The 27,590-nt window shown below is 42.6% G+C and overlaps 1 long non-coding RNA gene across 2 annotated transcripts; it reads right to left on the bottom strand.

Moving 5' to 3' along the window:
• Positions 1-277: 277 nt before the first annotated feature.
• LOC144457815 (uncharacterized) lies at positions 278-17,640 on the bottom strand. Of its 2 annotated transcripts, none has more exons than XR_013487335.1 (3): positions 17,345-17,640; positions 4,240-4,345; positions 278-337 (listed from the first exon to the last, which is right to left on the bottom strand). It is a non-coding gene; the product is annotated as an uncharacterized LOC144457815 (long non-coding RNA). The 2 variants fall into 2 exon arrangements; XR_013487334.1 differs by lacking the exon at positions 17,345-17,640 and adding an exon at positions 6,598-6,702.
• Between the last annotated feature and the right edge of the window lie 9,950 nt (positions 17,641-27,590).

The raw sequence follows: 27,590 nt of genomic DNA, 5'->3' as shown, positions 1-27,590 counted from the left end.
GCTGCACTGAGGAATTTGGAGCAGTCTTGGATTAAAGGGTTTGGTTTTCATAAAGTACTTGGAGCCCCTCCCAAGAAAGCTACTTGTCTTAAATGACAGATAGCCTGGGCTACACCTTCATCCAAGACTCCACCCCCTTAACCCATACACCCCTCATACATACACACATGCGCGTGCACACACACACACACACACACACACAACACACACACACACACACATACAACACACACACACACACACACACACACACACACACACACACACCTCATACACACTTTCTCTGGGGAGATCAGAATTACTTACGGTTCAGGCATGGTGGCAAGGAGAGTAGCACCTATAACCAACACAGACATAGGCTCATTAGCAAGGCAGAATCATAGATCTGGAGCTTTGGGGGTTGTGAGGACCTCAGAGGTCAACTAGCCCAACCCTCTCATTTTACGGATGAGAAAACTGAGGCCCAGAGAAGAAATAACTTGACCAAGGTCACATGAGTAAATGTCAGAGGTAGGATTTGAACCCAGGCCCTTAAGCTTTAGCATCAGTGGTATGTCCACTATTCACCTCCACCCTCCACCCCCAGCTCACTCCATCCCAGTGGCCTAGTTGGGCACCTACACAGAGTTAGCCTCTTCAGCTCAAGAACAAGAGGGAAACAGCAGGGACGGAGGAATTAGGACACAGCTGATGAGAACTGAGTGAAAGGGTACAAGCAGATTCTCAACTGAATTCAGTGGCCTGAACCAAATAGTGAGACTCTGAGAAGATGTCCCAGAGGAGGAAAGTTTTAGCTGTGATTGGCAAGAAGAAAGGACGACTCCATTTCTGGGTAGAGTGAGTAACTAGTCAAACAGCATGATAGGAGGAATTTCAGGAAGCTACTGGTCCATTCCTACCTCTTCTGAAATTTTCACTCCCGGATTCACTAATAAGTCCAATAACAGAGATGGGTGTAAAGTTGCCAGAAGGGCACAGTTTTCAAGCACATGTTCCCTGGAAACAGAGGAGAGGGGAGCCCTAGTCCTCTTTTATTGACACGTTAGCCCAGGCTTCTCAGGCCATCTCAATGATGCCATGGGCCTTGGGGTGAGATGAACAGGGGGAATATAGGGAAATCATGGTAAAAGCAAGCTCTGGGTGACAGAGGCCATGCGTGGTCATGGAGGGCAGTGACACCTTGACCATGTTGTCTGGAGCCTGAAGGGAGTGCATTTGTTGGGAGATGGGAAATGGCCTGTGCAAGGGAGGAAGTGTGTAAAATAAAGAGCATTGAGCTTCATTTTAGAAGGGCAGCCGGGGCCATTCTTTGACCTTGGACTTCACCTTTCAGATCCTCAGCTTTCTCATCTATAAAGTAAGGTGGTATGTTTGGCCTAAGAGATGTCTCAGATCTCTCCTGCTTCTAAAAGTGCTAGGATTCTGTGAAGGCTCAGAGGTGGGAGAAGATAATGTAAGTATGGGATGTGGGGCTGTGGGGAAATGGGGGTGCCTAGTTAGAATGGGAAATCTAGGGGCAGCTAGGTGGCACAGTGGATAGAGCTCCGACCTTGGAGTCAGGAGGACCTGAGTTCAAACCCGGCCTCAGACCAAACACTTGACACGTACTAGCTGTGTGACCCTGGGCAAGTCACTTAACCCCGATTGCCTCACCAATAAAGAAGAAAAAAAAAGGGAAATCTGAGTTATGCCTTGATAAAATGAGGTCTCAAGTAAGGGAAAGAGCCCTGGACTTGGAATCAGAGGGTCTGGGTTTGAATCATGACTCTGACCTTGAGGAAGAGCCCGTTTCCCATCTGCAAAATGAGGAGTGTGAGCTGTTGATCTCTGAGATCTCCTGCAGCTCTAGCATCCTGTGACCTGCCTGAGGTACCAAACATTCTGAAGGAGAGTCCTTGAAACTCAAGATTAAGAATTAGGACTTGCTCCAGGAAGCCATTTCTGAAGAGAGCAGTGTGATATTTTTTAACTCATTCTAGATTCCTTATTCCCCCATCCTCTCTCCCTACACCTCTTTCCTGCCCTCCTTCTGTCCTTCGTGAGGCATTTATTTACCTCTGATCCCCCAAGAGGAGGAGGTTTTAGTCTTCAATCTGCCTGACCTCAGTAACTCTCTCAGAAAGACCTTTAACTCTTCACCTTTGCCCCTGCTACCAAACCTAGTGGAAGGCTAAGGCTCTGACCCCACAGTCCCAGCTGTCTTCCCGTTACTCAGGGGGAGAGAGAGGCAGAGCCAGCCCCAGGACCCGGGAGACAGCTTATAAATTCCTGAAATGCTTGGCTGAAATTAGACCTTTTATGGCCGGCTACTTAATGTGCTATCATCATCCCAAGATTCTGGGCAAGTCCAGAGAGAAATAGGAGCTGGTAGGCTCCCACAAGATCCACTCCCCGGAGCAGCTTATCGATGTTTGTCAAGCTCTCCTAATCTCAGTCTCCAGAAGTCAGTTCTCAGATGGACAGTTTTTTATATCTACTTTCCTGAAATGGGCCAACACTTCAGTAGGCACATGCTAATGCCCACGTGTGAATACAGACCACCAAATGGTTACCTATACTACCATCTCTAGGGACCTTCCTGGCTGCTGCCCACATCTGTTACCAATATGAACCAGAGTTGAACTCCCCCTCACCCATTCTGGATGTGTCTCTATTCTTTACTATTGAGCTCTTGGGGCCCCTGCCCTCAAAGAAGCCACTGATAATGTCCTACAAAGGAAATCTGGGCCCAGGCACCCCCACTCTGCAGAAAGGGCCTCTCATTTGTCGACAGGTTTGGACTTGATGTGACTATGTGGTCCTGCCTTTTGAAAATGAGTGAGGGTTGATACTTGAAATAAAGAGGGTTGGGGAGGGTAGCATTGAGGCTTTACTGTGTCCAGGATCCCATATTCCCAACCTCAGGAAATGCATACCTGATTGGAGAGAAAGAGCTACAAAAACGAAAAGTCAGGGTCTCCACTTCACAAAAACCAGGGGGTTGGAGAAAGAGTTTTTAAAATGGAACATTGGGTTAAAAATTAGGCAGAGGAGTGTGTGTGTGTGTGTGTGTGTGTGTGTGTGTGTGTGTGTGTGTGTCCAAGAAAATATACTTCTCCTGAGTTTTAACAAACAGGGACATTAAATCGTATCTTAATTTTATTTCTACTTCTGTCCTCTCTCCTCTTACTCCACCTCCCCAAACCATGCAGCCCCCGGATACTGCATCCCCAGTTCAAGGCATTCTTCTCCTCCCTGATGGAATTAGGACAGTATTCCTGTGCTTATAGCTCCGGGTTCTGGGTCACTTCTCTTCTATAGCTGTCAATAAGAACTGCTTATCTTTTTCCCTCTCTGGAGTTGAACTGCCTGGATGTCACATTCCATCTCCATTTGTCATTCCAGTTTAAAAAGCCAGCCTCCATTGTTCCTAAAGGCCCTGGACACCTTCACCCACCTGCAGAGAAGCTCACACTCACAGTGCCTTGGATGCCTTGATTCATGCACCCCAACTCTCAGCAACATTGAGCAATGCTCACACTGCTCTCCATCCAGCTCCGTCCCTGCCCCTTTAGCCACTGCTATTCATCTCTTAGTGCCAACAATGGGGAATTTGGTAGGGAGCAGAAAAGTGTGAATTCCATGCCATTTTGGGGTGGCTCTCAGTCCCTAGCTCGTCCTATCAACTCCTTTCCCCAGGTGCACAGATGATAAAGATATGCCCTTGTCTTCCCTCCAGGACACAGAAAAAAAGGAGCAAGAAAAATTTCCTAGAGATGTCTTTGGGATTTCTCAGTTCCTCCTCCCATCCCAATTCCCAACCCTCTCAAATTCCATTCTCCACAAATTTCCCTATCTTCCTTCTCCATTTTTGATTCTTTTGTAATCAACATATGCTTTGGATTAGTCTGCAAGCAATGAAATACATATCTTTCCAGCCCAGGTGGAGGTAACCCAGCCTGAAAAAAAAAAAAAGACTCAACCAACTCTGTTTGGGAGATGCAACTTTCTCCTCTGACAATTGCTTTAGAGAAAATGATATCCCTTTGTCCAGGAGAAACTTTCTGGGAATTTTCTCAGGTAGTATGTTAGACTGCCAAACCCTAAATGGATGGGCACAAAATACTCACTTTTTCCTTCCTAGCCTTTCTGGGATCTAATCGTAACCTTCATCCCTTGTTCTTCTCTTACCTAGACTCAAACCCCAGCTGGTTTAGGATTTGCTTTCCCAAGATCAGGAGCCAGGCTTCAGACACTTACCTACAATGGTCCTAGCAGAGTTGAGATGGTCTGGGGCTGCTGGAGGACCACAGACTGCAAGGGACTGAAGATTGGTGGAGGCTATGAAATCTACGGTCCACAGCAACTGGCCAGTAAAAATAGAACAAGCTCTGTTACCCTTCGGAGCACCCCCACCTTCTCTCCACCCCCTACACTATAGGCACACACTATAGATACACACGAGTCTGGGCAAACACTCTTCATGCTGCCCATGCACACATAACTGCAGTACCTGCAGTTACAATCACTCACACACACACACACACACACACACACACACACACACACACACACATACACACACAAATATTTTGTGGACACAGTCCATAGACTAATGCAAGACCACCCTTGAGCAGAAGAAGAAGGTTGAAGGCCAAGGAGGAGGACAGGGAGAAGTGAGAGGCTGGGCAGGATCTGTACATGTGGACAGTGAGATGAGTGTGGAAAACATTAAAAGATCTGGAGATGTGGGGAATAGGAGATGGTGCTTATGAGTGTCTGTGTGCATGCACTGTAAGGCAGAGGACAGGTTTTCAGTGGGAAGCAGTGCATTGCTGCTAAGCTATGGATTTATTTCTCAGCTCTTCGTCCTTAAGAGCAGACACGAAAATAAGCTCCCAAAGCCCATGAGATCAGGGACTAAATGAAGTCAGGCAGAAGGCCTAAAAGGAATCGGGCTGAAATCCTCCAAGACATATGGGCAGTTCTGCCTCTCCTTAGTAAATTTCCCTGAGTCTGTTGTTTACAAGAGAGCCCTGAGTGTACCTGGGATGGGGGAGATGGTTGAGTTTTATGGGGATAATGACTGGAGCAGCAAAGAGGGTTGGAGCTGGGGATAGGGAACCACGCTGTCAGTCAACAAGCATTTAAGCACTTACTATATTCACTGGCAATAGGAGGCCAGTATGACCAATAGGGGTGGGTGTAAAATGGGTAAATCCTGCTTTCCTTGTCTGATGGGTCTAAAAGTCTAAAGATGCTGTGAAATCTTAGAAAGATGGGTTTCCAGGAACCTAGTTCACTGAATTCAGAACAAGCTACATATGAGGGTCTCCCTCACCTCTTTGTTTCTAGATGGACCACAGATGGGACTCTGACACGGCCTGAACCTCATGGACTGCACCTGTTCTTTGGATATTTTTAGGAGAGAGTTTTTGAACACATAATACCAGCCCTATAGTCAGGGAAAGACAATGCCTGCTATGTTAATCCCCAAGGTTATTATAGTTAAGTTGCTAGGCTCAGGCTGGACATGGGGCTGGAATCCCCAGGGTGGGGGCAGAGGGAGCTGTTGGTGATGGACAGGGAGACTGACCTCTTCATAGAGGAGCTAATGGAGGCAACCTTTATCACCCAATATCCCCTTACAAGTTTTTTTTTTTGTTGGCTTTCACTGTCTCTTTCCCCCACCTCCTCACAAGATGCTTGAGGGAGAGTAGGTATATATTCTAAGATAGGTATCAAATACAGCAGATTCACAACACAACGGAGTGCAGCCTGAATGAGAATAAAATGTCATTGGAAAATATTTAACAAAATAAATAAAAATACAATAAAACATAGATATTACATTTTAAAACTAAGTCAGCATGAAACCAATAGGGATCCTTAGGTATGGATTAGTGGCCTACTAATTCATGTTTGACACCACTGGGCTAGGAAAGAGAGATAAAAAATCGGTCATCAGTCAACATAAGCACTCATAGTAGGCCAAGGTTTATGACATTTAGAAGCCTGCCCCCGATTTTCAAGAGCTTAAATTCTTTGGAAACGTGACTGATTGCTCTCCCCCTACGTGAGAATTTCTTCTCCATTCTTAAGGAGCCCTCAGATTTACTGGTAGCACAAATTTCCTTGACTCAATCCAGGAGTCTTGCTGAAAGAGTAGTGGGGAGAGAGGTGGGCAGCGCCAAGGTAGAAGGGTTATCCAAGAAGGAAGGCTAGCATGGGGAATGAGGACAGGCAAGACTGAGAAGAGGAAACCTGGATCAACCGCAGGAGAAAGACTCCATTGATTTATCAGCAGACATGTATTGGGCACCTGCTATGAGCCAGGTAATGTGCTAAACCCTGGAGATACAAAGATGAAAATTAAGTAATCTCTGCCCTCAAAGAGCTTCCATTCTATGTAAGGAAGTCAGGTAGAGAAGGGATCTGAAGGGTATCCTCCCCAGAGATAGGAATGAAGCCTGCAAAATCCATGGGGGCTTAATCAGAATTCTGGTGTTCTCAAACCCCTGGTTCATTATTTACTTCAATAATCTTTTTCTGTGGTAGAAAAGCTGGTTGGTGGTTTGGTGACCCAGTGGAAGACAGTTCTCTCCCTAGCCTTCTTACCTTCTCTTCAAAGGTGATGATCAACACGCACTTACTAAGCACCTAATAATCAACAAGAGTTTATTAAGTGCCTAATATATGTGTTAGGCACTGAGACTACAAATCCAAAATGAGAATCCTGCCCTCAAGGAGTCCACATGCTTCCAGGAGATAAATGTTCACAGATAAGTACATACAGGAGATATACAAAAAATGCAGGGTAATCTGGGCAGTGCAGGACACATTGAGAGTGACACACAAGGCCTGTGGCAACCAGAAGTCCCCAGTCCTCCCTGTCACCCCTGAATCTATTGTGGACTAAGCATTGGGCATGGAGTTAAAGGACATGGCTTTGATTCCTAATTCTGATACAGTTGGATCCCAATTAGTGCAACAGACGAATCCTAGGATGTGGTCAAATTCACTATCAGATCCACACTGCATGATTTCTATTGGGCTGGAATAAAAGACCCTACTTTACATAATTATAACTCCAAATAGAGTGAATTTAAATAATGGAACCACTTCATGAGATTCATTATTGGGACGAATCAGGACCCAGCTGTGTGACCTTGGGAACTCGACTTCCTTTCCTTGGATCTCAGTCTCCTCCTCTGTAAAAGACAGGGATTTAGATGATCTCTAAAGTCCTATAAACGAAGAACCATGTTCACTCACCTCTTGTCTTTCTAGCTATTGCCACTCTTCTTTTGAAGCACGCCAATCTTAGCAACAGTATGTTTGGGGTGGGTGGCCTGTCCCTGTTCACCTCCCACCCCAACCCCCAAGTCCCTCTAGTTTTGCTTCTTTGCTGGGGGCAGCAGCACAGTCATCTGGCATGTGTCCAGAGGCTATCTTTCTGCAGTCTTCTCTTCTTGCAATTGCCTCAGCCCCATAAAGCTGTCATCCCCCTTCTGCACATACCCTGCTCCACGCTACAGTCACCTTTGTTTTCTGGCCCCAGGGCAGGAACCTCACTTTTTTAGAGCTGCGTATTCATGTCTGCTGTGTCAACAGGATTCTTTGTAACTGACCCATCTGCCTTTCCCTTTTCTCTTCAATCAGAAAGAAATGAATTCAATTCAACAAGCACTTTATTAGGAAATTATTATTTGCAAAGCACCTTACCAGATGCTGAGAAAAACAAAAAAAAATTGATAGGAAAAAACAAAAGCAAAAAAAAATGGCATAGTCCCTGCCCTCAGGGAGTTTACAGTCTGCTAAGGGGAATGAGGCAGCTAGGTGGCTCAGTAGATAGTCACTTAACCTCACTGGGACTCAATTTCCTTGTCTGTAAAATGAGGGAGAAGGACTAGTGGCTTTCAGTGTTCCTTCTAGCCCTAAATCAATGTCCTGTGACCCTCCCTTGGACTCTTTTAATACCAATTATGTAAGACTATGAAAGAACACTAAGATCACAGGATCATAGATTTAGAGTTTGAAGGGGCTTCAGAGACTAAGTGGGGCCCCACTTTATTTTATAGGTGAGGAACAGAGGCCCAGAGATGTTAAGTGACTTGCTCAGAATTACACAGCTAGAATACATCTGACGTGGGATTTGAACCCAAGTCTTCCTATGGTATCCTATCTATTCCTAGGCCTAATTCTAATCTAAACTCCAGGTTGAGCCAGAATAGACAGTTTCTGTTTGTCTCACTTTACTTTGCTTGTTTTTCTATCTATTTATTCATTCATACATCCACTTATTTAGTTTTATTTTTAATATTTTTTTGTATTTTGAATTCCAGATTCTCTCCCTCCCTCCAGCTTCATCCCAACCCACTGAGAAGTCAAAAAACATGATACCCATTATACATATGAAGTCAAGCAAAACATATTCCATATTAGTCATATTGCAAAAAAAAAGTAAGAAAAAGAAAGTGACCAAAAATATGCCTTAATCTGTACTCAAAGTTCATCATTTTTGATCTTTGGAGGTAGATAACATTTTTTCATCATGAGTCCTTTGGGATTGTGATGCATCATTGTTTTGATTTGAGTGGCTAAGTCTTTCACAGGTGATCATTGTTACAATATTGTTGTTACTGTGTATAATGTTTTCCTGGTTCTACACACTTATTTTGCATCATTTCATATAAATCCTTCCAGGTTTTTCTGAATCCATCACCTTCATAATTTCTTACAGCACAATAGGATTCCTTCACAATCATATATGATGAGTTGTTCGACTGTTCCCTAATTGATGGGTATCCCCTAAATTTCTAATTCTTTGTTGGGTTAAATTGGTAATTACACTCCCAGGATGGGCAGGGCTGGTGATGAGAGGCAATGAGTTACTCAAGGTCGTATAGCTAGGATGTGCCAGAGGATGGGACTTGAATCCATGTCTTCCTGACTCTAGGGTCAACTCTCCATCCATTACCCAACACTGTCTCTTATGTGCCTCATACTGTAGGGAACTGGCTATTACTGTCAAGTATAATGAGGGCAACAACTGAAGGAACATCAGAAGAAATTAGAAAGTATGGGACTGGCCACACATGGCTAGGCATAAAATGGACACCCAGACCCCAACTGAATAAAGGAAATTGAGGTACTTCTTGGTCTAGTTCAACATCCTTACAGGCCATACTGAACCCTGGACCTAGCTTGATGCTCTCCCTGTCCTGGACCTTGTTATGGTCTCTCGTCTTTACCCTGCCCTTGCTTCAGAAACATCCTCCTCCTCTGGCCCTTTTAGCTCTGCACTTGGTCTTCAGGGTTTTTCATGCTTCCTTACTGTAAGAAATCAGTAAGAGAATGAGGAGTCAGTGGGACAGAGAAGGGGCTGTTAGAGAGATAGAAGGAGAACCCAAGGAATGTAGTACCTCTGGAAAGAGAGAGAGAGAGAGAGAGAGAGAGAGAGAGAGAGAGAGAGAGACAAGGAAGGGATGGTTGACAATCCATCAAGAGGTATAACTGAACATGTCCACTGACTCCTCATTCTCTTACTGATTTCTTAAAGACAGCTCTCCAGGGTTCTGTCCTAAGCTCTCCTCCCTTTTCTCTCCACTCTCTTCCCCTTTTTCAATTTCATTTATTCCCATGGACTCAAATATCACATTCATGCAGATGACTCTCACACTTCTATCTCAACTTAATTCAATTCAGCAAGCATATATTAAGCACCTGCTATTTACCAGGCATTGTGCTAGGTCCAAGGGATACCTTGAGGAGCTTACCTGGGGGAAACAACAAGTATTCAGGCTAAATGTATCAAAGTAAATGCAAAGTAATTTGGAATGGAGCACAACAACAGATAATGTAGCTATTATTATCTCCATTTTACAGACAAGAAAACTGAAAGCTCAGAGAAGTTATGTGTCTCCAATATCTGAGCTTTAGTTCTGCATTTCTACCTTAATGTTTCATAAAGTATCCCCCAAAATCTCAAAAAATTGAGATCTTTCCCTCTAAACCTCCTTCTACTTCTTACTATTTCTGTCACCTAATTTCCATGTTAAAAAAATTTTAGTGTTACATTTGACTATATTATTGTTGTTTAGTTGTTTTTCAGTCATAGCCAACTTTTTGTGACCCCATTTGGAGTTTTCTTGGCAATAATACTGGAATGGTTTGCCATTTCCTTCTCCAAATCATTTTACAGATGAGCAAATGGAGGTAAACAGGATTAAGTGACTTGCCCAGGGTCACACAATTAGTAAGTATCAAAGGCTGGATTTGAACTCAGGTGCTCCTATCTCCAAGACTGGAGCTTTATCCACTGTGCTACCTAGCTGCCCCTCATTCATCTTTTAAAGCTACATCGAATGCTACCTCTTCCAGAAAGTCTTCCCTGATGCTGCTTGTCTTTAGCAACCTTTTCCCATAGTATTTTATTTTGTACTTCTGTGTTACACTTATCTGGTCAGCTAGGTGGTACAGTGGCAAGAGTGCTGGACCTGGAGTCAGGAAGACTTGAGTTCAAATCTGGATGCTGACACTTACTAGCTCTGTGACCCTGGGCAAGTCACTTAACCCTATTTGCCTCAGTTTCTTCATCTGCAAAATAAGCTGGAGGAGGAAATGACAAACCACTCCAGTACCTTTGCCAAAAAAAAAAAACCCAACCCTAAATGGGGTCAAGATGAGTCAGACACAGCTGATCAACAACAAATCTTGGGAGTACTTTGTTTAAGAATTATCAGTGTATGTGTGTGACTATATTTTGTAGCTTCCCCAATAATAATAGGTACAGAGTGCTTTTAAGATTTGCAAAACACTATATTCATTATCTCATCTAATCTTTACAACAATGTGAGATATTCCCTCATTTTACAGTTAAGGAAACTGAGTGTCAGAGAGGTTAAATCATTTGCACTTAATAAATCAATCAAATTAAAAGAATGTATTTGGCTCCCTCTACTTAGCCAAGCACTTTGCTAGGCACTGGGGACACAAATTCAGAGAGAAGATAACTTCTGCCCTCAAGGAGAGTACGTTCTATTGGGGGAGACAAATGTAAATGAACGTGAAGGGCTACTGGCCAATGGAGGTCTAGTCCTCAAAGCATGAACAAGGGGCTCTGCCTGCATTATTGTTGGTTTGACTGTAGAAATATATACATCCCGTATACTAAGAATAAGATAATTTTGGAAGGGAGGGCACTAAGAGATGAGGGGGTGATTGGAGATCAGGAAGGAGTCATGTAAAAGGCAGTATTAGAAAGAAAGAAGGGATTCTAAGACTCGCTGATGAAGAGAGAGGACTTCACAATTGATTGATTGTATTCTAGGCGTGGGGTGGGGACAACCTGTGCAAAGACACAGAAGTGGGAGATGGAGAGTTGAGCATGAAAAGTAGAGGAAAAAATGGTCAGTTTGGCTAGACCATAGGGTAGTGATGTATAAAGCTAGAAAAGCACATTGGGGCCAGGTTGTAAAAAGCTGTAATAACTATTTGTTAACTTGAAGTGCCCAGTGGTATGACTACGACTTAACCTTCCCTGCAATCATGGAACTAGACATGTTGACCCCTTCCAGCTCTGGGCTCCTGCATTCTATAGACTACAGAGAGAGAAAGAAAGAGGCAGAGAGAAAGACAGAAAGAAATGAGTATACTATATACATTTATAGATGTAGATATATGTGTGGGCATGTATGTATATGTGTCCCTATACACACATGCATGTGTATGTTTATATGTGTATACATGTGTGTGTTTTATATGTATACATATATGCATGCACATACACAAAGAGACCCTAGAACTGGATCATTACATCTGGAAGGAACATTAAAGGCTATCTAATCCAACCCCTTCATTTTACAGATGAGAAAACTGAGGCATAGAAAGAGGAAATTTTTTTGCCCAAGGTCACACCAGTAGGAATTGGCCCATCCAGGGTTCAAACCAAGGCTTCCTGCCTCCAGGTCCAATATGGGAGTCTTCCTTTTCTCCATTTTCTAGAGCTAGCACAAATTAATAATGGATCTGGAAGAATCAAGGGAAGAAAACAGTAAAAGAGGAAAAAGGGGAAAGGTCATAGTGAGTGGGCAAAAGGAGGTGAGCAGAAGAAAAGAGGACATGGGGACTGAAGGATTTCCAGCCTCTGGTTTTCCTGGTTTCAGCCGACACCTTTGTCCCCTCCCCACAGCTTTCATGAGGCCAGACGGATGGGAGGAGGGAAGTCTTTAAACAGATGCAGTTAAACCTTTATAAGGCCAGGGCCCAGGGGACTCAGGGCCCCAAGCATCTGGCCTGCTGACAGCTGTCAGCCTGTGCCTCCTCCGGGATTGTTTTTGGAGCACAGAGGATCCAAAATTAGCGGGTGACAACTCCGGGCTGTGGTCACCTTCCCCAACATTCTCCAGCCCCCATTGCTACCCAACCCCCCACCCAGGGGATGTAACAGCAAGCAGACAAAAGGCTCGGCTTCTCCAAGCTGCGTCAGTTGTTCTAGGGTCAGGCTTCCTCCCCTGCTGACTTTCTGAGCTGGGGGTGAGGGGTCGGAACACGGCTAGGGGCTTGGGGAGAGGGAAAGAGGAGGGGAGGGCTCAGTGGAAGAAAAGGAACAAAGAAAGAAAAGATCATCTGCTCAGTAACTTCTATACCATTGTTAACTCTGATGTGTCTGATGACATTTCCTGATTCTCGATTAGATTCTCCTGATTCCCCTCTAGCCAAAATAGATGAATGAATGAAAATTGTCATTTATTCATCATATATATGTATGTATATACACACAAATACATATATATATAACATTTCTACATGTACATATACACACATAAACTCATATATATGTATGTACATCTAAGTATATTTGTATGTGTGTACATATGCTCTGAAGTTCTGTTACATGTAGAACTCACAATAACTGAAAAACTAATTGAGATTAAAGAACAGTTAAGGAAGCTGACATTCTCCCTTAAAGCAGAAAAGTGGGAACCTCCTAGGACAGAAAGTTGTATATATTATCAGTGGTCACTCTCAGGTGTTTTTGCATAATTATTTTTCTTTGTCAAAAAGGAAATGTCATTCTGGGAATGGGGAGTATGAAATGACTAATTGTAGAGATAAAAGGAATCAAGAAAACACATGTATTTTTTTTTCTTTTAAAAGAGCACCTTTATTATTTGTTTGAACAGGAGAGGTCGTTAGAACTCTCAGTGTAGAAACTTCTTTCACTGATACAGATTGGCAACTTGTCTATAACTCATAGTTTTAGATAGCTGGGGGTGGGGGGCTGAGAAGTTGAGCTGATTCAGCAGGGTCACACTGCTACAATGTGTCAGAGATGGGTCTTGAACTCAAATCTTCTTAATGCCAATGCTGTTGCTTTATTCCCTACACTGTCCTTTTAATTTTCAAATGTATTTTAAAATTTCAAATTAAATTAAAAATTTAAATTTTAAAGTTAAAATTTTCAATTACATTTAAATTTTTAATTTTAAAATTAAAATTTTAAATTAAATAAATTAGAATTTTAAAATTAAATTTTTAAATTTTAAATTTATTTTTAAAATGTGCCAGGACAAATATGCTATTCATGTCCCTAGTACCTAAACATTGTACATACCAACAGGCAAGGTGACAGTCCAGATTATGTTAAGCTAAATTTACAAGCCTCAATTAACGAAAAGATGATATGCAGGTGATCTCTAAGACAAATCCTATAAATGACTATTTAAAGACATCAAAAGGATTGTTACTTCACCAGTGGCTACTTTTTCTACTATTAACAGGTCACTTTCCTGAGTTGTATTACTTCCTAATTCTCCCCACCCTGAAATCTGATGACGACCTTTCTGAACTAAGCCAGACCCATCCTTGGACAATTAACATACAGTCCATGACCCGGCCATATCACCTGCCAGTGTTTTTAGTTTCCTAGAATAGCCCTCAAAAAGCCACAGCTTCTTCTGCTTACACAGTGAAGCAAATGGAGTAGTACTTTAATGGAGGAACCATTTAAAGTATCAGTTATACTTACCCTGTAGAATGTAAGCCCTTTGAGGGCAGGGAGACTGTTTCAATGTCATTTCTGTTTCCTCAACACCTAGCACAGTAGGTGCTCAATGAATGCTTGCTTGATTAAATTGAGATTTTTCAGATGCTCAGCAAAAAGACAATGGCAATCACCTTCCATTTGATATTGATTGAGGGGGCTCATAATGTTTGAGGAGCTGTTGGGTGCATTGACTGATGGGAAGGGAGAATCTGACCCTCTTTTTTTTTTTTACCCATAAGTATCTGGTGGAGGAGATAAGACAAGGACACAAAAATTACATTCCAAAGTAGGACGTGACAGTGTCCAGGATTCTGATCTGTAGAGGGTCCTGCTGACTCCTTCAGCCACTCCCTGGGGACCTCAAGGGCTGCTACAACATCTTGAAGAGAAGGGAGGAGGGCTCTGAACCAGAGTGCTTCCACCTGGAAATTTATCTGTCAGATCTATGGATAAGGGAAGAATTTAGGACCAAAGAAGATACAGAGAGCTTTACAAAATATAAAGTAGAAAATTTTGATTATATAAAATTAAAAAATTTTTTTGCACAAACAAAACAAATTCAACCAAAATTATAAGGAAAGCAGGAAACTGGGAGAAAAATTTTTGCAACAAGTATCTCTGATAAAGGCCTTATTTCTCAAGTATATAGAGAACTGAGTCAAATTTATAAAAAAAAATACAAGTTATTTCCCAGTTCATAAATGGTCAAAGGATATGAACAGGCAGTTTTCAGACAAAGAAATCAAAGCTATCTATAGTCATATGAAAAAATGCTCTAAATCACTATTGATTAGAGAAATGGAAATTAAAATAACTCTGAGGTACCACCTCACACCTATTTAATTGGCTAATATCACAAAAAAGGAAAATGTTGGATGTTGGAGGGGATGAGGGAAAACTGGGACACTAATGCACTGTTGGTGGAGTTTTGAACTGATCTAACCATTCTGGAGAGCAATTTGGAACTATGCCTAAAGGGCTATAAAACTGTGCATACCCTTTGATCCAGCAATACCACTCTTAGGTCTATATCCCAAAGATGTAAAAAAAATGGAAAAGCACCTATCTGTAGAAAAATATTTATAGCAGCTCTTTTTGTGGTGGCTAAGAATTGGAAATCAAAGGGATATCCATCAATTAGGGAATGGTTAAACAAGCTGTGGCATATGCTTGTGATGGTATATTATCATGTCATAGGAAATGCCAAGCAGGATGATTTCAGAAAAACCAGGAAAGATTTACATGAACTGATGCATAGTGAAGTAAACAGAACCAGCAGAATGTTATACAGAGTAACAGCAACATTGTATGATGAACTGTGAATAACTTAACTATTCTCATCAACACAATGACCCAAGACACTCTCAAAGGACTAATGATAAAGCATACTATGCACCTCCAGAAAAAGAACTGATATTGATTAAAAAAAGACTGAAGAATGCTATTTTTCACTTTCTTTCATTTTTTTATTTCATTCAAATCTTCTTGTACAAAATGACTAATATGGAAATGTTTCACTTAATTGCACACGTATAACCTATATCTAATTGCTTACCATAGCGGGAGGGGAGAGAGGGTGGAATAGAATCTGGAACTCAGAACTTTAAATAAAAATGTTTAAAAATGGGGGGGGTTGCTAAAATCATACGGTTTAAGCCTCCCCAGGACACGATGTTCCCTGTCATCTTCTTCCCTGCCATAGGGAGGACCTTCAGCTTGGTTATTCTTGGTGGAGGTGGGGTACAGGGGAAGGTAACATGCTCATCATTCCAGGAAGCAAAGCGTCTAACTAATTTTAGAGGTACAGAAGAGGAGAATGCATTGTGAATTAACTCTCCCCTTCCTAGCACACACTGCTATAATAGCTTTAATCCATTTTAACTCCACAAACATTTAATTAGCACCTACCATGTGGAAGGAAGTACACTGGGTTCTGAGCTGGTTCACAAAGCATTTTTCCTACAATACTACTAGTTGGGTAGTGCAAGCATTATTAAGCCCATTTCACAGCTAAGAGACTGAGGAACAGAAAAGTGCTGTAACTTGCCTATAGTCACAGAGCTAGAGAGTGGCAGAGTCAGGTTTTGAGCCCAGGGTTTTGGTTTTTTTGTTTTTTGTTTATTTGTTTGTTTGTTTGTTTATACTAAGCCTAACATCTTTTCCCCTATGTCAGCTGGCTCCCAACATCTAAGGCAGTCTTAAGAGGGGAAAAATAAATCACAAGATCTTAAGGTGTGGGGCTAGACAGGTCCTTAGAAAATATCTAGTGACTAGAATTATTCTAGCCCCACTGCTTCATTTTTCAGACAGGGAAATTAAGGCTCAGTTGCACAGGTAATTATTAGCATAGCCTGATTTGAACCCTAGTCTTATGAACTGAAATCCAGTGATCCTACCACAGACCACACTGTCCCAAGGGGACCATAAAACAGAGGAAGTCAGGAGTGGAAAGCAGAAAAAGGAGCCCAATCTGCTTTACCTTGGAGAGGGCAGAGGGAGCAAGAAATTCATGGTCTAACAGTATCCACAGGGGCCTTGTGTCTTTTCTAGAAGCAACTGGCAGAACTGAGTCACTGCTAAGTAGAACCACCTCCCTGTTCCACCCTAAAGTGCTTCTGCAAGATGCCCCGATTGGCTCCCTAGGAGTGGTTCTGGGGAGCACTAGGGTGTGGGGTTACTTGATAGGATATCTTCTGAAACAGTCTCCTGGAATGCTCAATGGAAAAAACTTTTTTTTCCCCCAGTGGCCCCAAGGGTGGGGCTAAGTATTAAGAGTATGGGTCTACTTGGTCTAGTCTTAGACATTGCCTTGCCAGGACCCTTAGGGAAATCAGACTCTGGGTAAATAAATAGCTAACAAAATCCCACACCTCCCTTGGGGGTGGGAGCAGAGATGAGCCATCCTTCAAGGTCCAGTGGACATAGCTCAAGGTGGGTTCTATGATTCATTGTGGATGAGCGTGCCTGAGGCAGGTAGGGCAAGGTGAAGCCTGACAGGCAGTGTTGCTGATTATCTCCTCCTGCTTCGCCTTTTCTGAGGAGCTGGCTACCCCTTTGACCTACAGCATCAGATTTGAGCTTTCCTTGCTCTGGCCTCTACCTCTTCCCATCTTAAGCTTCAGATTTCCTCCCCTCCTCTCTCCCTCCTGCTGGCCCTACCCAAACCTGTAACTTCACCTCTCCCTTGGCTTCCCCTTCTCCCCCATCCTGTCCCAAGGCTGCTCCTCCTACCACACTAGGCCAGAAGGCTTAGCCTGGCCTGACTCTCCTCAAACCTTCATCTCCCAGGTGCATCTCCTCCCCCCACCCACTTACTATGGTGAAGCCTTCTGGCTGGGGGTGGGGAGGCTGGGACCTCTTTGCGGCTTTCTGCTGCTGCTGGGTTGGCAGCTCGTTCCTCTCAGATGGTGAGCCAAGGGTCTAGGGACCGTGTCTTGGCATGTTCCCTGCTGCACGGGCCTTTCAACAAACGCAGGTAATAAGCAGGTGATGTTTGGGGCCGACCCCATGGGACTTGGGAGTGTGTGGGCTGGGGCGTGGATTAGGAGAGGAGTAACAAGTCAGGAAGTGGACCCCACCCTTGAAACCAAAGTTCTCACAAATAGACTTCATGTGTGCAGACATTCATTGGTGGGAATTGGGATAGTAGGTCATGGGAGATCTATTTCAATAAAGAGGGCTGCTGGCTGGCCCCCTCATTTATGCACTGGACCTACCCTCTGCCCCAAATGCCTTTCATTTGACCTTCCCAGACTTATTTCCCATTACTGCTCTATATGATCTCCTTACTGCCCCCCAAAATCTCACTTCACCTCCCTGGGCCTCAGTTTCCCTGTTTGTAAATGAAGGAGTTGGACTAGATGACCTCTAATCTAAGGTCCCTTGCAACTTGAAAATCTATGGTTCTATGAATCCTTCTGATGGCCCATCTTCTGGTCATTTCTCATTCTGTTTCTCCTATTTAGATGTCTTCCCCCACTTTTCTCTCTTTACCTGAATTGTATTCATTGTTCTAGGCCCAGCCTAGGACCCTCCTCCCTCCATGGAGCCTTCCTTGAACATGTTCTAGACCACAGAGATCTCTCCATCCCCTGAACCTCTATAGCAGTCTATGCTTGTAGAGATATTACAGTAGAAAATAATACCACATTTGGGGTCTGCGTACCTGCTTTCAAATCATGATCCTGTGAGCATTGACAAGTCACAACTTTTTAGGGCCTCAATTTTCTGATTTATAAAATGAGGGGTCCAGACTATATTCCAGTAGCATTTGAAGGTTCACAAAGAGCTATAGGTACATTATCTCATTTGACCCTCATAGCAACCCTGGAAGGTAAGTACTACAGGCTTTATTATCTCTATTTACCAGATGAGGAAGCTCAGAAAAGTTAAATAAATCTAAAGCTGGGTTTCCCAGTGGTTAGAGCACTGGGCCTCAGTTTCTTTTTCTGCAAAAGGAGGGGGTTCTTCAAGATGGCCTCCTAGGTCCTTTTGTGCTCTTCATCAATGATCACTACAAGCTTTTGATTTTCATTGTGCCTAGCAGAGGCACTATGGTGTGGGAAAAGCAAGGGGACATAGAGTCAGAAAACATGGGTTCCTTCCCTCAGCTCTGCAATTTACAGCTGTATGTCTTCCCAAAACACGTATCTGAGGTGCACCTCCCAAGACCAGTCAAAACAGATGAATATGACTGCTAATGCACTTCTGATGAATCATGCAGACTCAAATGATACCGCCAGAAGGAACTTATTGCCAAGGTATTGCTAATGGTTGCAAGGCTTTGGGCAAAAAGCTGAAGATTGTAAGGGCTTCAGTTCCATTTTCCTCACTGCCACCCACTGGACACAGGGATGCCAAAAAGAAAATTTTTGGGTCAGTAAACAGTTGGCTAAAAAAGTGATGTCTCAGAAAGGGATTTGGATTTCTGGATCATGACTTCAAATATGTGTAACAATGGTGGTGGCTGGATGCTAAGCTGGGCTGTCAATCACCCTTACTGTTTCCTTTACCCACCTCTGGACCTTTGTGGACCAAGCTTCTCTTCCCCTTCGGGTGTGACTCTCTAGTTTTTCTCTCTGCCTTCTCCCCTCTGGAGAAGTATTTTTCCTTTCAATGTCAGCCAAGCCAGTTAATTGCGACTGTTACTAACTTATTTGCCCAAAGACCCCCATGAATGTATTCTCTCTGGCTTGGGAAATTACAAAAATGAATCTTTTTTTCTCAGCTTTGAGCCCCCAGCCAGAAATCTCACTCTAGAAAAAAAAATAACACTTTTAAATCTATCTTTCTACCCTTCTAGGGCATTTCCAATCAATCCCACTCAATACTTCAATTCATCAATCAATAGATTTACCACATTCAAAAATTTAAGAAGCAAAAGTAGTAGTTTAAACACTCCCAATATCTCAGGGCTATCCCCAGGACCCTGATAGGAGATGTAGCAGCTGCTTTCTGAGGACCTAACAGGTCAGTGACAGCCGGGTGTTGAGAGAGTAGCTCCAGACCACTATACCTACGTACACAGACTATATACACATACACATATATACATATACAAATATATATTATGTATACACAGAGAGTGAGCTTTGCAAATGCTAACGTGCTATATATGTTAGTTATTGTAATAATCCTATGGACTACAATTTTAGGGAGGGTCAATTCTCAGGGATGATCCAGAATAAAATTCTGAAGATACAAAGGGAACAATCATAATGAGTAAAAACAATAGTGGTCTGAAGAGACTAAATTAGATCCACAATGAATTTAACAACCAACCTAGATCTATAATAATGAACTGAAGGCCAGTGGGTTTGACTTCAATTCCTGGGGAAATCATAGAACAGATCATTCAAAAAATGATTAATGAACAACTAAAGAAGGAAGAAGTTATTACAAAGCCAGCCTGGCCTAATCAAGAACAAGCCATGACAGCAGAACATTATTTCCTTTTTTGACAATTCTATTAACCTAGTAGGTTGTGAGACTATAAATACATCTAACCTGGATTTTCGCAAAGTTTTTTTTTTTAATGAAGTATCTATTCTCATTAAAAAGATGGAGAGATATAGGCAAGACAATAACATGGGTGGATTTGGAACTGGTTGAATAGCTAGCTCAAAGACTAGTCATTATAATGGTTAAGTTTCAATTTGACAGCTAAGCCTGAGTGGCTTAACATAATTACCAGTAACTTGGAAAAAAGAAAGAGATGGCATGGACATCACATGTGCAGATAACACCAACTTGGGAGGGGTAGTTAACACATGGGATGATAGGATCCAAAAAAATCCAAAAAGATTTTGACAAGGTAGAACATTGTGCTGAAATCTAATAGGAAACCCAGTACAGATAAATGTAAAATCTTAAACTTGGGTTCAAAAAATCAACTTCACACGTAAAAAATATGGAAGGCATTAATTAGGTATCAGTTTATCTGAGAAAGATCTGGAGGAGTTTAGTGGACTTCAAGCTCAATATGAGTCAAGAATGTGATGGAGAGACCCCAAAAGCTGGAGTGTTCTTAGGTTGCATTGAGAGGCATAATTCCAGAGATAAAGAAGTGCTAGAAATGGTGTACTCTGCCCTGGGAAGACTATAGTTAGATTATCACGTTCGGTTCTTGTTGCTACATCTTAAGAACATTGATATGATGATGAAGACCTTGACTCCATGTCATAGGAAGATAAATTGAGGGCACTGGGCATACCTAGCCTGGAGAAGAGAAGACTTGAGGATGGGAATGGAAATGACAGTTCTGTTCAAGTATGTGAAGTGCTTTCTTATGAAAATGGGATTATCATTGCTTTGTTTGATCCCAGAGAACAGAACCAAGAGCAATGGGATAGAAGTTGTAAGGAGGTAAATTTAAAATCGAAGTGAAAAAACATTAAATTAGAAATGTCCTAAAGTGTTAAAAAAAAAAAAACTGAGTCAGGAGGTTGTCGATTTCCCCCTCGTGGAGGTCTTCAAGCAGAGGGTGAATGCATGGCTATTTTATATGTTTTAGTGGGAATTCCTTTCAGGTATGGGTTGGGCTAGAATCTAGCTGAGATCTTTTCCAGTTCAAAAATTCTATCATTTTATGATCTTGGGTAAATCACATCCCTTCATGGAGCCTCAGTGTTTTCATCTGTAAAATGGTGCTAATAATGCTTTCACCCTCTCTTGGGGGGAGTCGAGAAGAAAGTGTTCGTCAACTGTAAAGCTGATATAAATCTGAGCTGTTATTATCTGGCTTATCCTCAAGTCCTCTTCTGATACCTCATCACAACAAAAGGGTGAGCCTGGATTCCTGAAACCTCTTCCAATGAAGCACAAGCTCTGGCAGGTCTGATCAAGCTGGGAAGGGTATTTGTTCCCTGTCTGGGGTACCCTGTGTGTCTGTCACACAAGCACCAGGCTGGCTAAGCTCAGAGATATGCATTCATTATGGGGCAAGGTGGGGGGGCGGTGTTGGCCACAACAGGATAAATAGGATTATGGCCAAGGAAACTCATGAAGATCTAGCTTCAAAGGCACAGAGAGCAGAAAGGACTGGGACAGGCATGGAGGGATGAAGACAGGCTCTGCATAGGATGAGATCCCAGATTTTTAAATTTTTATTTATTTTTAACATTCATTAAAAAAAAAAAGCTTTAGCTCTAAATTCTCTCCCTCCATCTCACTCCTAGCCTACCCATCAAGAAGGCAAGTAATATGATGCCAATTATAGATGTGAAATCATGCATAACATATTTCCATATTAGCCGTGTTGAAAAAAGCTATAAAGAAAGTGAAAAAAGCATGTTTCACTCTGCACTTAGAGTTCTCTCTCTGGAGGTGGATGGCATTTTTCCTCATAGGTCCTTTGGAATTGTCTTGGATCATTGTCTTGATCAGAGTAGCCAAGTCTTTCAAGGCTGATTATCATTACAATATCGCTGTTACTAGGTATGATGTTTTCCTGGTTCTGCTCATTTCATTTTTCATTAGTTCATATAAGTCTTTCCAGGTTTTTCTGAAACCATCCTGTTCATCATTTATTATAGCACACTCATCACAATCATATGCCACAACTTGTTCAGTCATTCCCCAGCTGATGGGCATCTCCTCAATTTCCAATTCTTTGCCCACACAAAAAAGAGCTGCTATAAATATTTTCTATACATATAGATCCTTTTCCTTTTCCTTTAATCTCTTTGGGATACAGACCCAGTAGTAGCATTACTGGGTCAAAGGGTGTGCGCAGTTTTATAGCCCTTTGGGGATAGTTCCAGATTGTTCTCCAGAATGATTGGACCAGTTCACAACTCCACCAACAGTGCATTAGTGTCTCTATTTTTCCATATCCCCTCTAGCATTTATCATTTTCCTTTTTCTGTCATTTTAGCCAATTGATCACAGATATTTTTGAAGTACTCTTATGTGCAGGGAAGGGCATTTCTAGTGTGGATATCATGCTCAGACTGAGTCCTCTTCAATTTGTCAAGTGGTAGCTAGGGTTAAATGAGGGGGGAGGAGGGGACAATAAGGAAATAAGAAATATAGAAATACTCTAGAGAAACAGATTGGTCCTGATTAGGGCAAATAAAAAATCCCATGAAGTGGTCATATATATTAAAATTCACAGCATTAGAAGTTATAATTGTACGTATTTCCCAAACTATTTTATGTTTTACCACTTTGTATATAGTTGCATTTATTAACTTCATGTTTATATATTCTACATTTTTATGTATACTTATCTTTCCCATGGGACAGCTAGGCAGTGCTATTGCAGTTAGGAAGAGCTAAGTTCAAATCCATTGTCAAACACTTATTAACTGTATGACCCTGGGCAAGTCACTTAACTGCTCTCAGCCTCAGTTTCCTCCTCTGTAAAATGGATTTAATAACTCCTATCTCACAGCATTGTTATGAGGATCAAATCTGATGATCTATGACAGCAAAGTGCTTTGTAAACCTTAAAGCACCACAGAAATGCAAGCTATTATTATTATTATTGTTATGTAAATTCCTTGTGGGTGGTGATTATTTCATTCTTTGGGTTTGTATCCCAGAGCCTAGCATGGTGCCTAGCACACAGCTGGTATTTAATAAATGCTTCTTGATTTATTGATTGATTGCTTCTCCGTCTGTGGGGAGGTCTAATGCCCTCCAGAGATCCCTTGCCAACAGGTTACAGGAGAAGCCATCTGTCTGATGAAGCTCCTGGGGTCAATGTGGGCCCTTGGGAGCTATTAGCAGTCTTTCCATCCTAGCAGCAAGTTGTCATTGTTTCCCTCTTCCCCTCATTGACCTTGAAATAGGTGATGTTTCTCCCTCCCCCACTTCCTCCCTTCCAACAAAAGCCACTGGAGACAGACATAGAAACAACAGCTGAGCTTTTGTTAGTTTTAAACATAGCCCCTCAGAGGTCACCCCTGAAATATGCCTGCATCTCACTCCACCCCCAGCCCCTGCCCAATCTGGGGGCCATGAAAAGTTAGTAGAGAGCACAATGCCAACTCAGACAAAGGCTGCTGGGGCCTCTTGTCTGGTGGGGAGGCTGAAAGCCAAACTCGCTCTCCCTTCCCCTGCAAGGCTCTGCCTGGCCCCTTTTCTAGCCCTGTTCACGGGGTCATAGGATCCTCCCTGCTCCTGCTCTCTCCTTATATGGTTCCTCTACCTTCCAAACCGTTCATCTCCCCCCTGCCAGCTCTCTTTTTTCCTCTTTCTTCCTCTTTTCCACCTCTAACCTATCCCAGACTCATGAAGCAAAATACTTCATAGGAAGCCTGGGAAAGACTTCCCTCCTCTCACCCCACCTTCGTACTGGGCTTCGTCAACAACCCATTACAAAGTCATTTTGAGGGTTGAAAAGATTTTCTGATGCTCTACCCCAGAGCCTACCACTGTGGGAATAAGGTCTGTCCTGGGAGGGTCAAAGAATTAAGGATTTCAAACTGGAGAATGAGAAGATGATAGATTTAAAGTTGAAAGGGACCTCGAAGTCCATTTATTCCAAGTTTTCATTTGAGAGGTAGCTAGGTAGCCTAATGGATAGAGTGCTAAAACTAAAATCAGGAAGACTTGAATTCAAATCCAGATACTTAATAGCTGTGCGACCCTGGGCAAGTCACTCATCCTCTGTCTATCTTAGTTTCCTCAGCTATGTTCAGTTATTTTCAGTCATGTCCAACTCTTCATGACCCCATTTTGGGTTTTCTTGGCAAAGATACTGGAGTGGTTTGCCATTTCCTTCTCCAACTCATTTTACAGATGAGGAAACTGAGGCAAACAGGGTTAAGTGGCTTGCCCAGGGTCACACAGCTAGTCTGAGGCCAGATTTGAATTCAGGAAGATGAATCTTCCTGCCTATAGGCCGGGCACTCTATCTACCTAGCTGCCCCTTAACTATGTAATGTGCCCTCAACTATAATATAGGTATAATAGTAGCACCTACCTTCAGGGTTGTTGTGAGGATCAAGTGAGATAATATTTGTAAATCTCTCTGTAAACATTAAAAGCACTACTACATAAATGCCAGTTATTAGTACTTTTACAGATGAGGAAAGGGAGGCCCCAAGAGGCTAAATCATTTGTTCAAGGTCACATAGGTAGTAAGTTGCAGGGGTGACGTTTGCTCTCTGCATTATAATCCAACTGACTCCAAATTTCTTCCTCTCCCATCTCTATCATAGGTGGGCCTATGCCCTTGACTCTCTCCTTGACTCTATCCCAGCTCTCCTTCACTTCTCAATTCCCTTTCTCAGAAGATTATTTTAAGATCTATTCCTCATAGCCATAATGGGACAAGCTTCTCCCACCTGGCTGGGCAAATTCTCAGGCTGGGCAGAACTTCAGGAGGGCAGGGTTCTGATATCACAAGAAGTGTCAGTGAGGGAGAGGCCGCCACTGCTCTGCTCCAGCACATCGGAAGATGGGAGGATTTGAGGGGAGAGATATGGTACAACAGAAAGATTATTGGCTCTGGAGTGAGAGGATCTTGGGTACAAATCCCTTTCTGTCATTTATTCATGTGGCATCAAGCAAATCAGTTTATATCTCTGGGCCTTAGTTTCTTCATCTGTAAAATGAGTTACACTAGATGGCCTCTGTTGTCCTTTCCAGTGATCAGTATCTGATTGTGTGATCCTTCCCCCTCTGCCATCATGTGCACCCCAACATTCTTTTGTCCTGACAGTCCCAGCCAGAATCTGTCCCCCCTCCCTAATGGGTCCCTTTCCTCTGCTGGGTCCTCATTCTCTGTCTCCTCCATGTTTGATTTCTTCTTTCCTTTCTTACTCCCCCCTGTCCCTTTCCTTCCCGTTCCTGAGGAGGCCAGGGCATTTACATGGAGCCCGACTTGTATCTTCTCCTGGAAAAGTCCTGAAGCTACCCTTTAGAACAAGCCACTTTATTTTATTTAGAACACTGCATTATCTGGGATTTGGGGACCAAGAGCTAGCAGGGACCATAGCTTCTGGGAGGCAGCCAGGTGGTGCAGTGGGTACAGATGATAGAGCTCACCTCAGGAGGACCTGGGTTCAAGTGGTAATTCTGCCCCTCCCTGGTGGTGTGACTTTGGGCTGGACTGCTCTTGATGTCATTGAGTTGTTCCAGTTACGTCCAACTCTCCATGACCCCATTTGGGGTTTTCTTGGCAAAAATACTGGAGTGATTTGCCATTTCTTTCTTCAGATCATTTTACAGATGAGGAAACTGAGGCAAACAGGGTTACATGGCTAGCCCAGAGTCACACAGGTAGTCACTGTTTGAAGCCAGATTTGAATTCAGATCTTCCTGATTCCAGGCCTGGCACTCTATCCACTGCATCACCTAGCTGTCCCCTTTGAACTGCTCTGGGTATCAGGAAATGGAGATCTATTTGCTAAAGAGTCAATGCACACTTCTTAAGCTCTGCCAGTGCACTGGGGAGGAGTATCATGGCCTACCTCAGTGTTATTATAAGGATTTAGTAAGTTAAAATATGGGGAAATCATCTGGTTACTACAAAATGCTATATGAATGACAACCATCATTAATCGATTCTAATTCAACAGGCCTTTATAGAGCACCCACCATGGGCAAATTAACATGCTGGGCTCAAGGAGAAATACAAAGTCATTAAGTGAATTAACGTTTTTAAAATGTCTGCTATGGGCCAGGTACTGTGCTATGTGATGGAGTTACAAAGAAAGACAAAAGACTCCCCCAACGAATCACAGTGTAATGAGGGAGACATTATGCAAATAACTAGGAGGAAGAAATGTTTCGAAGGTAAAGTCAACAGGCTTTGACAACAGATTGGATGTGGAGATTGAGAAGTGACCAATGACACCTAGGTTGTGAGCCTGGATGATTGGAAGGATGGTGGTACCCTCAAAAATATCAGCACATCGGAAGATGGGAGGATTTGAGGGGAGAGATAATAAGTTTCATTTTGGACACGTTGAGTTCTATCTAGGTAGACATATAGGTGATAGACATAGACATCTAGCTTGAGATGCCTAATAAACACAGATGTGAGTCTGGAGGTGAGGAGAGTGATTAGGGCTGGATAAGTAGATTTAAAAATCATCTGCATGGGGCAGTTAGGTGGCACAGCAGCCCTGAAGTCAGGAGGACCTGAGTTCAAATCCAGCCTCAGACCAAACACTTGAAACTTACTGGCTGTGTGACCCTGGGCACTTGCTCTTAACCGCAATTGCCAAAAAAAAAAAATCATCTGCATAGAGATGTTAATGAATCCATGAATCCAAACTGATGAAATCACCAAGTGAAATAGCATAGAGGGAAAAGAAATAAGGGCCCGGGAGAGAGCCCCGTGGGACACCCATGGTCAATGGATATGATCTGCACTAGGCCTACATTCCCAAGAGACTAAAGAAAGAGGGAAGTGTCCTAAATATATTTAGTCCAGTTCTTTTTGTGGTGGCAAAGAACTAGAAATTAAAGACGTATTCATCATCTGAGGAGTGGCTGAAGAAATTATGATATATAAACTCAATAGAATACTATGGTGTCAAAATGGTGAAGGGTATGCTTTCAGAGACGCATTGTTTAAATTGATGACCAGGGCAGTTAGGTGGTACAGTGGATAGAGCATGGACCCTGGAATCAGGAAGATCTGAGTTCAAATCCAGACTCAGATGCCTACTGGCTGTGAGACCCTGGGCAAGTCACAACTTTGTTTGCTTCAGTTTCCTAGCCTGTAAAAATGAGCTGGAGAAGGAAATGACAAACCACTCCAGTATCTTTGCCAAGAAAACCCCAAATAGGGTCATGAAGAGTTGGACACAGCTGAACAACAATAATAAAATAAATTGGCAGAGTGAGATGAGTAGAACATAACAATGTAAACAATAAGAACAATATTAAAGAAAAAACAACTTTGAAAGGCTTTCTTCTAAGATTATCTCCAATTTATCCCATATCTATTCTTTGTTCATGATTTGTTTGGTTTTTTTTTTTTGCATATTGTCTTCCCTGTTAGATTATAAGTTTCTTGAGATCAGGGAATATTTCTTGCTTTTACGTGTATCCCCAGATCTTAGCACAGTGCCTGACCCACAGTAGGCACTTACTAAGTATT

The sequence above is a fragment of the Phascolarctos cinereus genome, unplaced genomic scaffold (genome assembly GCF_003287225.1).
Source record: "Phascolarctos cinereus isolate Bilbo 61053 unplaced genomic scaffold, phaCin_HiC Scaffold_5;HRSCAF=322, whole genome shotgun sequence".
Classification (NCBI taxonomy): domain Eukaryota; kingdom Metazoa; phylum Chordata; class Mammalia; order Diprotodontia; family Phascolarctidae; genus Phascolarctos; species Phascolarctos cinereus.
Note: the sequence above shows the minus strand (reverse complement) of the source record. Positions and strands in the feature narration are given on the sequence as shown.